Source organism: Carcharodon carcharias, chromosome 4 (genome assembly GCF_017639515.1).
Source record: "Carcharodon carcharias isolate sCarCar2 chromosome 4, sCarCar2.pri, whole genome shotgun sequence".
Taxonomy (NCBI): domain Eukaryota; kingdom Metazoa; phylum Chordata; class Chondrichthyes; order Lamniformes; family Lamnidae; genus Carcharodon; species Carcharodon carcharias.
The window spans coordinates 99,379,014-99,389,848 of record NC_054470.1 but is presented as its reverse complement, the minus strand read 5'-3'; positions in this window follow the sequence as shown (position 1 = coordinate 99,389,848).

Below are 10,835 nucleotides of genomic sequence, written 5' to 3'. Positions count from 1 at the left end.
ACCTTTTCACAGAATTAATCCAGTCATGTGCTCCAAAGTTGAATGCCAGAGGAAAGGTGAGAGTAGCTGTTCTTGATATCAAGGCAGCATCTGACTGAGTATGGCACCAAGGAGCCCCAGTACAACTGTAGCCAATGGTTGTCAAGCTTCCTGTGGCTGGAATCAGAACTGACACAAATGAAAGTGGTTGTTGGAAGCTGCAGGGAAACGCCCATGACATATATTCAGCTACTTCTCAATGACTTTCCCTTCATGAATGGGGCACTCTGTCAATGATTCTACAGAGGCTCCATTCACAATTCTTCTGACAACAGAGCTTGTGCTGGACTGCACCAGGACAACAGTCAGACATGGGCTAAAAAGTGGCTGATAATATTTATGCCACATAAATTATGGGCAATGACCAATCATTTTACTTAATCTTTAACAATGCCATATTTGGTGAGGTCTTACCATCAACATCCAGACCAGAAGCTTAACTGGACTGAACATTTCATAAATATAGTTCAAATGATGAGGGATTTGTAGAAATATGTAAGAGAAATTGGTCCCTTTCAAAGAGGCAGCTAACAGTGCTGTTATGATTGACTCTGAGGGACCAGAAGAGCTATAAACAAATTTAGCAAGATCCAATCTGCAGAACATTATACAAGACAATGTTTTTCAATTGTCTCATAGACATTTGTGCCATTTCCAGTCCTATCAGCAACTTTTCATCATAAATCACAAGGCACCACTATCAAACCTACCACTGCACATGCAACTCTATACTCTATGCCTTTCCCTATTGTAGATAAAATTATTGTACAGACACTGTACCTCCTTTGGCAATCTAGTTTAGATTGCAAAATGTGGAGCATTTATGAATTGAGAGGAATGTATGTGTTCAAGTTTGATGGCCTAACTTGGTTTTTCCTTTCAGCTATGGCTGGAGGCTGTAAGATGGCTGGAGACTGTAAGATGGCTGGCAGCTGAGGCAACTTGCAACCTCTGTGAGTAGGGCTCCTATAGGCTGCCTTGCCATAGGTGTGAGGCAGGTAACTCTTGCCCACTTTCTGGCACATGCAAAGTCATTAGGAGTGCTTGGCAAACTGGCATGCTTGTGATAGAGACAACAGCATAATCCATTGGAGGCATGGCCTTCCCTAGCTCCTGGCCTGGCCCCTACTTCATCATGTTCACTGATGTCTGGGTGAGTAGATCCCATGGCATCAATGATGTATATTCAAGTGCCTCTCAATGATTTCATTTGGATGAGGCGTTCAGCTGTCCTGTTCAATAGGCGATATTGCAAGGGAAATGTGTGTAGCATGAATTCATGAGAAATGTAAAAACTAACTCAACAAACTCTGCCATGAGGGCCTGTGCTGTCATTGAATTGGTATTATTTTCAAAGCTGCTTGCATACCTTTCTATGATGGTCATGGAAATTTTCACACTAGCCACAGTGTGTTGAAAGGGGCAGCAGTTAGGGGGCTGCAATGCCATTCATATTTATGCATTGTGCCAATTATTAGCTTCAAGAACTGCTTCCTCCTACCTATGCACCTTCCTGATGATCACCAGTATACTGAATTGTGCACTTGTTAGCACCTCCCTTTGTGCAGCAGCAACCCCTTTAGTAGAAGGCCACACAGACTTGACTGTGTTGGCAGAGTCTGCCAAGTTTGGTAGTCAATGTCAAGGAGGAAATCCAAGAGGTGAAGAGCCAGCAAGCCTTGATCTTTGCCTTGAAGGCCTCCAAGATCATGTTCTGGTCCAAAGTCCATTTTGTTTCGTGTGGCAGGATGAGAAGTGCTCACGTTCCTTCCTCCAAAAAGTACAGAGAAAAAGCCCTGTGATCAGCAGCCTGAAGCATACACTTCCAGCAGGACTGGAAGAAAGAAGACGGCTCGGTAAAGTCATCGCAATCTGACATTTTGAGGATCAGGAAATCCTCTTATGCCGGATTGTATGACATGACGTCCACAGACAGCATGGCCTCCCAGTTCTTCTTGTCCTCTATCACGGAGGTCTTAGACGACAATACACGAGACAGTCTGGACAAACTGCTATCTCTGGATGAACTAACTAAGGCCCTTGAGCCCTTTGAGAAAGGAAAAGCTCCCAGAAGCAATGGCTGAGTTGTATTCAGCTCAATGGGATTGGACCGGCCTAGTCCCACTGGAAATGTATGCTTCTGGCCAACAGCGTGTCAGAATCCGTGAGGAAAGGCATCATCACCCTCATCTACTAGTGGAAGGGGGGAAGGGAGGAAATTAGAAATTGGTGACCCATTTCAATGTTGAACGTGGACAATACAATTCTGTCCAAGGTCAACGCCAGTTGGTTCAAGTCTGCCCTGGAGTTGGTGATCACCCTGACCAGACCTACGCTGTACCTGGCAGGAAGATCTCTGACAGCCTCGTGCTTTTAAGGATTGTCGATGTACAGGACAGAGGTGTGGACATCTACCTCATCAATCTGGACCTGGAGAAGGCCTTTGACAGAGTATCACATACCTACATGGTGGTTGTGCTCTCCAAAATGGGGTTTGGGGAGGGAATCTTCATTTGGATCCAACTTTACTACACAAACATCTGTAGCACAGTTTTAATCAATGAGTGGGAATCAGAAAGCTTTTCAATGAAATCTGAAGTCAGGCAGTTCTGACCTCTGTCCCCTCTCCTGTTTGTGTGTTGCATAGACCCCATTACTGAGTCCATCAGGAAGGATCCGGACATAAGAGGAGTGATGATCCCAGGTAGTGGAGGCACTGAGGTCAAAGCCTCCCTCTACATGAATGATGTCACCGTCTTTCGTTCGGATCTGCTGTGGGTGTGCAGCCTGATGAACATCTGCAATCAATTCGAAGTGGCCTCAGGTGTCAAGGTAATTTGTGACAAGGGGGAGGCTATGTTCTTTGGGGACTCGGCTGACTGACGCTTTATCCCGTTCACTGTGAGGTCAGATAGCCTGAAGGTGTTGGGGACATGGTTCAGAGGGACTGGGGCATGTGTTAGAAACTTGAAGGAGCGAGTAGCCACGGTGAAAAAAAAAATGGGCATGTGGGAGTGACGCTCCCTCTACATTGTGGGTAAGAACCTTGTCATCAGGTATGAGGCACTCTTGGTGTTGCTGTACATGGCACAGGTCTGGCCCATTCCTCACTCCTGCACTGTGGTGATCACCCAAGCCATCTCCCAATTTATCTGGAGGTTGAAAATGGACTGTGTACACAGAGACAAAATGTACAAAGCTCTAGATAAAGGGTGAAGAAACGTACCCAACATTGGCCTCATCCTGATGGCCACCTTTGTGTGTGGCTGCATCAAGCAGTGCGTAGACCCTCGGTACACAAACACTAAGTGTCACTACATGCTGATGTTCTAACTGTCCCCAATGTTGCGAAGGATGGGTCTGGTCACGCTGCCGTAGAACACTCTGAGTAGTTGGACCGTGCCATACTACCTGTCCCTCATGGAAAAATTTATGCAGAGAAACACATTTGACCTAAAGTCCACCAGGCAGTGGTCAGCACGTAACATCTTAGAGGCCCTGTGGGAAAAGGAGATAGTGGATCCTGTTGGATGGTTCCCCGAGCAGACTGTCAAAGTCATTTGGCAGAATGCCTCATCTCCAGAACTTTCCAACAAGTATCAAGACGTAGCTTGGCTGGTGGTGAGAAACACCCTTGCCATCAGATCCTTCCTACATGCCAGGTGTCTCACCCCCTATGCATGCTGCCCTTGAGGTGGCTGTGGCAGGGAAGAGATCATTGTCCACCTCCTTGTGGAATGTGCCGTTGCAAAGGAGGTCTGGAGAGAGGTGCAGTGGTTTTTGTCAATGTTCATCCCAAACAGTTCTGTGACACGGGGCTGTTCCCAGGTTTACACACCAAGACAAACATGAACTGCAGCTGGAGGATCATCAACTCTGTGAAAGACACTCTTTGGTCTGCTCAAAACTTGCTAGTCTTCCAGTGCAAAGAGTTGCCCCCGGCTGAGCATTGCAGACTAGCACATTTCAAAGTCCAGGACTATGCGCTGAGGCACGCATTAAAGCTTGGGTCAGGCGCCATTAAGGCACAATGGGGAAAGGTCGCCACAAAAGACATTTCAGCCAGAGAGCACCAAGGGGTTGGGAATTGTATAGACCCCTTGGGCTGTATGACTCACATTGAATGTATGCAGTCTATCTCAATTGTATTGAAGCACCCCAGGGTGCAACATGATCTATGTAGGCAACTTAAATACCATTGCACTGTCTGGCATTGCCATTTTGAAATGCCTGTAATGTTCCTTGATCGTATGGACACACTTCAGGGTGCAACATAATCTACGTGGAAAACATGAATATTATTACGCTTTTTGTGATGGCCATTTTGAAACGTTTTGTAATGTTCTTTCAGATATGTTATTAATAAAGTATATTTTTGCAAAACAACATCTGCCAGGTTTGGTGTTTTGACTTGACATCCATCTTGGGGAAGGATAGGATTGAGGCCACCTCCCCCAAACCTCCAGTTTGAACTGTACTTGCTGCAACAAGATTTCTGCAGCAGCACGACTATCACCTGGTGCTCTGTGGATAGTACCCTCACCTCTGAGTCTGAAGGTTGTGAACTCAAGAGAACAAAAATGAAGGCTGACAGTCTAATGCAGTGCTGAGGGAAGGCTGTGCTGTCAAGTGAGCTGGTTGTTGGAGGAGGCACTAAACCCAGGCCCCCATCTGACCTCTCAGGCGGATGTAAAAATACTATCTTGAACAGATAGTTGGGAACACCATCGCTTGGAAGTTCCCCTCCAAGACACTCACCATCCTGACTTGGAAATATATCGCTGCCCCTTCACTGTCACTGGGTCATAATCCTAGAACTCCCTCCTTAACAGCACTGTGGGTGTACCACATGGACAGCAGCGGTTCAAGAAGGCAGCTCACCACCACTTTCTCAAGGGCAACTAGGGCTGGGCAATAAATGCTGGCCCAGCCAGCAAAGCCCACATCCCATGAATGAATTTTTAAAAATTATCTGGTCATTAACACTTTGTCCATGGGATCTTCTGAATGCAAATTAGTTGCTTCATTTCAGACATTACAGTAGTGACTACACTTCAAAAGTTCTTCATTGGCTGTAAACTGTTCAGTATAAACATGGTATAAATGTAAGCCTTAAGTGCTCCAAAGGCTGCTCCCAATAGGATTGCCAACTGCCCCAGGGTTGGCCTGGAGTCTTCGGGAATTGAAGATCAGTCTCCAGGACACTACTGCATGCAGCCTTGGAGAAAAATCATTGGGACATTAAAAAGATTGTTGTTTTTCTCATTTTCTTTGAGCATTTCTCTTTACCAGATATAAAAACATTGAAAATGGTGGTGGGGGCAAAAAGCTGTTTGGCTGACAGCCAAACATCATCCAATTGGGTAATAAGTCTTTTTGCTTTCCAATTGGTGGAGGAAGGCAGTACGACACAAGTATTGCCCACTGATGGCTGGAGCGTGGTCAAGGGGTACATTTAATCACAGTTGGCAGCCTTGGTTCCCAGCATGTCCCCATTGCGCAGCTAACTTTTGCTGCCAGCATTGAAAACAGCAACTTCTTCTTTAAGTTCACTACTTTTAAGAGCTGAGTGTAGTTCACCAAAGTCAAGCCTCCCATCCCTGGGCAGTAAGCCCTCAGCAGTGCTCATCCACAGTAAGTTAATAGCCCTAGTGCTGAAATATAGGTTCAGGTGCATTCAGCTCAGTTTCCCAGGTGTGCATTGTCTAACATAAATGATGGGGTTGTGCAGAGGTGAAGTGAGAGGAATTAGCTCCCAGATCACCTTTCCTCCCAGAAAGACCATTTTGTTTGTAATATGGTTCCAAGGACAGGATGTGTACAATTGAGTAAAAAAAAAATAAAATAACATCTTGATTAGCAGATTGCAAAAACTCATCTTCAAGGATTATTTTTAACAATTAATGCAATTCACCTTTGCCTTAGATTTTTAAATACCTATCACTTTGCTGTGCAAATCGGATTCTAACCCAACACTCATGGAAGATACATTTGAGCTCACAGAAGCAAACTAGATTCTATCTGTCGTTCGTTGACACGTAAAGTCTCAATTATTTGTTCAATTTGATCCAGCATGAAGATTCACTTTCACCTAAAGCACAGATGGATGATCTTTCCCTTGGGCCTGTGGGGATCAGAAAATCAAGCAAAGTTGTGGCTCTTAAAAGGGTACAGCTAACCCTTAAAGGGGAACTTGAGGTGTGGACAGAAAAGTGGAGAAATTGGTCACTGCGGCACAGCAGACAGGCAGGCAACATTTGCTGTTTTGATGTCTAATATCATTCGTAGGGAAAATGCCAGGATCTATAATAAAGGATGTGATGACAGGGCATTTAGAAAATAATGGTTGGATTGGGCTGAGTCAACCTGGATTTACAAAAGGGAAATTGTGGCCTGAATATCACGCTTGGCCTGCGCACCCAAGTCGGCGGGAATGGAAGCCATTGTGGAATCCACTCCTGGCTGCGTTGCATTGCAACCGCTATTTCACGCTGGATAACCAATTAAGGTCCTCTCACCAACCGGGAAGGGCTGAGTGGGGGTGGGGCCTGTTGGGCACCTGGTCCAATGGCAACTGGGCAGACACTTCAAAGCCAACAGAGGCAGCTCCCTGAGGGCTGTCAGGGGAGTCTGTCCAGGAAACCATTTCATTCAAATAATGGCCTGGCCAGTGGCTGGAGGCATCAGGTGGGAGGGCATGTCAGGTAGCCACTCAGCCCCCCATTTCTCGGACAAGTGCCTTGCAGTCCTTGTGGAGGAGGTCAGTATCAGTTGGGACACTCTAGTACCCTAGGATGGCAGGAGGAGGCCACCGCACCTGGCTAAAAAAGCCTGGGATGGAGGTGGCAACCGATGTCAGTGGCCATGAAGTTGTGCGGTGCGCATGGGTGCAATGCCACAAAAAGTTGAATGATCTGCTGTGCTTGGCAAGGGTGAGTACCGAGTTGGCATGGATCAGTGTGGAGAAGTGTTAAGGGCTGGCTATCCCCCAGTGGAACTCAGGGGAGTTAGAGCCTGAGTGCCAACTGTCACTGACAGTGGTGCCAGCCAATGGGGTGAGCCCTGGCTGTTTGGCCTGAGTGCCTTGCGGGTGGTGAGTCTTTGGAATTCTCTGCCCCAGAGGGTCATGAAGGCTCAGTTGTTGAGTGCGTTGAAGACTGAGATCAATAGATTTCTACATATTAAAAACATCAAGGGGTACGGGGATATTACAGGGAAATGCTGCTGAAGTAGAAGATCAGCCATGGTCTCCTTGAATGGCAGACTGGGCTCGAAGGGCTGAATGGCCTACTCCTGCTCCTATTTCTTATGTTCTTATGAGTGCCAAAGATTTGGAGATCCTTCTGCAGGTGATGCTGTAAAGGAGGGCGGGCCTACGTGGAGATGAAGACTCTCCAATAAAACTGCAGGTGCAAATTGCATAGATGTAATGTTGTCCCTCTCACTGCTGGACTTTCCACACCACATCCTGTGCTCTGATCACTCTCTCTCATTCTTTTTTGTGTTTTTTCCTGTAGTCGCTGACCACAGTGTTTTCATAACTGATAGTTAGGGTGGAATTTTCTGTGCCCGCTGGCATTGGGAGTGTATGGCAGTATGAGTGGACAATAAGGCGACAAGGCCGAATCTTGGCTTCACGACGTGGTGAAACTGGTTTGCAATCGTCCACTCTGCCCGTCAATGGCGGGCCGCGTTTCCCACTGTTGGACAAAGGGAACCTCATTGTGATACATCTGCATATTATTATAAGCCCAGCTCTCCAGAATCAACCCTGCACACTGGATCATCTGAGCACATCGATGTTTCACAACAGCATATATATGGCGTGCACTTGACAACCTGCACTTCGAGGGGAACTTGGTGGTGAGATAATAGTAACGTTGAGCATTGCTCGCCTGTTGGGCTTCAAGGTTGAAGTGCTGTACATACAGGTTAGGGCACAGGTACTGGGTGGCTGTCCTCTTTTGCATGGTGTTGGCGCTGACCACCACTGCCATCACCTCCCAAACCGGATTAGTGAGTTGCTGCCCCTCCTGTGGCCAGAACGGGGGCAGAGGTTATCACGGCAAGCCTCCACTGTGTCCAAAATGCACTCAGGGGCACATCATTAAACTGGGGAGCTCTAATCTTCTTGCCTTTCGGGGCCATGTCTTCTTTGCAGCAGTCGTGGGCTGGAAGCGCTGAGAGGTGTTTGCGCAGCTGCACTTTAAATATGGCACCCGGCACGAGGAAGCGAATGAGAGCCCACTTACCATCAAAACCCCGTATTTCCTGGGAATGCATTATTAAAGAGGCAGGACTGGGATGAAACGGAGTGGAAAGCTGCCATTGCGGCCGGTGGTTAAAACGTCCGTTATCGTACTTAGTGCAAATCTGGGACGATTCCACCCTTAGATTTTCCTATTGTTCCTTCAAGCATTCCTTTCACTTTTAATCCCCACCCCAGCTTTCTTCACCTTGTATCTCTACCCTTCCGTTTACTCTTCTCAGCCCTGTCATTCCAGTCTGTCTTCTGCTTCTTGTGTGGCTTTATTCCACTGCTCTTTAGCAACAAACGGTAGTAAATAAAGAGAACACGGTGAAAATTTGCATTGCATGGTTCCCCATGGCAGCTGGAAGCTCTCCCCAATCTCCTTTATCAACAGCTGCCTGGGAATTGGAAATATGATGGCAGACTCAAAGGACCAGCAAAACTGTCTACTTTCCAAGCAGTTCTGCCCTTTACCAGGAGGGATTCAGAGCTTCCACATCAGCAAGATTCACAATTCCATACATTTCAGGGTTTGGGCCTTTCAAAAGATCGGCTCCTATAGCCATTCCCAAACTTCATCCCTTCCTTTTCAAAAATGCTTCCTGCTGCCGAGTCCTACCTCACTGCCTGCTTCACTCTTACCCTCAGGTGATAACTCCCTGCACTACCCGTCATTCATGCTCAATCAGTTCCATGTGTCAATTTCAACAACTTCATTCCTTTCTGGCCTTAGCCCTTGTTTGTTTCTCAATTGTGCAGCAGCCACTGAGAAGCTCGGCCCAACTAATCTTGGTGCTCACTGGCTTCCATTGCTCACAAATCCCTGGTATAAAAATTGAGTGCATCATAGAGTCATCACAGAAAAAGGCCCTTCGGCCCATCGAGTCTGCGCCAGTCAAACAAGTACCTAACTATTCTAATGACCATTTTCCAGCAAAAGGTCCATAGTCCTGTATGCCATGGCATTGCAAATGCACATCCAAATACTTCTTAAATGGTATGAGGGTTTCCTCCTCTACCACCCTTTCAGGCAGTGAGTTCCAAATTCCCACCACCTTTTGGGTGAAAAAATTCTTCCTCACATCCCCTCTAAACCTTCTGCCTCTTACCTTAAATCTGTGTCCCCTGGTTATTGATCCCTCCAGCAAGAGGAAATGTTCCTTCCTGTTTACCCTATTTATGCCCTTCATAATTTTATACACTTCAGTTATGCCCCCCCTTAATCATGAATGAAGAGACAGGTGAAAGCCACGCAGACAGATAGAGAGACACATACAGGGAGCTGTAAAGTAGAAAGAGAGAGTTACAGAAAGAGGGATAAAAAGGGTGAGGAAAGTGTTGGACACAGGTAGAGAGCTTCCACAGTAAGAAGCCCTCAAAAGATAAAAAGGGTGGAATTTAGTGGCCTCCTAGGAGGTGTGTTTAGTGGTGGTGGGACATTTCATTGGGCGGGAGGGACCCCACTGCCTTCTCGCCTCCGCCCTGCATTACATCTGTGGTGGGAAGGCTTGTGGACGGCTCTCCTGCCCTGACATGAATTGAGGCCAGAAATGGGGAATCAATGCTATTAATGTCCACTCAAGGGCCTTATCCCACCACCACTGGTATTCACTCAGCAGCAGCGTGGGGACTTGCCAGGTGGGAGGCCTGGAAAGCTGGGAAGCAAACCATAGAATCACAGAACCCTGTGATAGTTGCTTGCAGGTTTCCATAGGGTAGGGGCAGTTGGGGCGGGGTGGTTGTGTGGGGGAAACCGTAGTTCAAAGGCACTTAGTGTCTAATTGAGAGACCCGGCATGGGTGGGGGGGGCGTGGGTGGATCCTGCTGAGAGTCACTCCCTACCCTTTCTGTTGACTCCCTCTTCCCTGTGAACACTGCCAACTCTGTGATACCCCCATCCCACCATCACTCACCTGTGGTCTTGGTCCCTCGGCAATCCCGGCTCTTTGATGGGTGCATTGGCGGCAGTAGACACTGCCCCTGCTGGTGCTGCTGAGTAAACACAGCTGCCAACCTCTGATTGGCTCGTGCAAGACAGGGTTTCCGCCACAGGGTCTTTGCTCCAGGGTAAGGCCCACCTAAGTGCCTGATTGGTACTTAATTTGGTGGTCTTTCCTGAAATGAGGCAACATGGGGCTCTCACCAGTTCTCCAGCCGGCAGACAAGACTCTCATTGCCTCCATTAAAAACCGCCCAAAGTGTGAGACATAAATAGAAATCACAGTGGTGAACAGAAATAGATTTAGAGAATAGGGAAGAAGCAGGAAATGTTATAGGAGAGAAACACAATGCTTCTGTCCATTTGCAATCACCTGGCATATCTTATTGTTGTAATGTGCTGCAGTGGTTCGAGAAGGCAGCTCACCACCATCTCTTCAAGGGCAATTAGGGATGGGCAATGATGCTGGCCTAGCCAGCGATGCCCACATCCCATGAACAAATTTTTAACAAATCACACTGCTGCCATAATCAAAACTTTACAGAGGGCCACATGTGCTGACATTGGTGAGCTCCTGCAGGCATTCAAACATAAATGAGCTGAAAG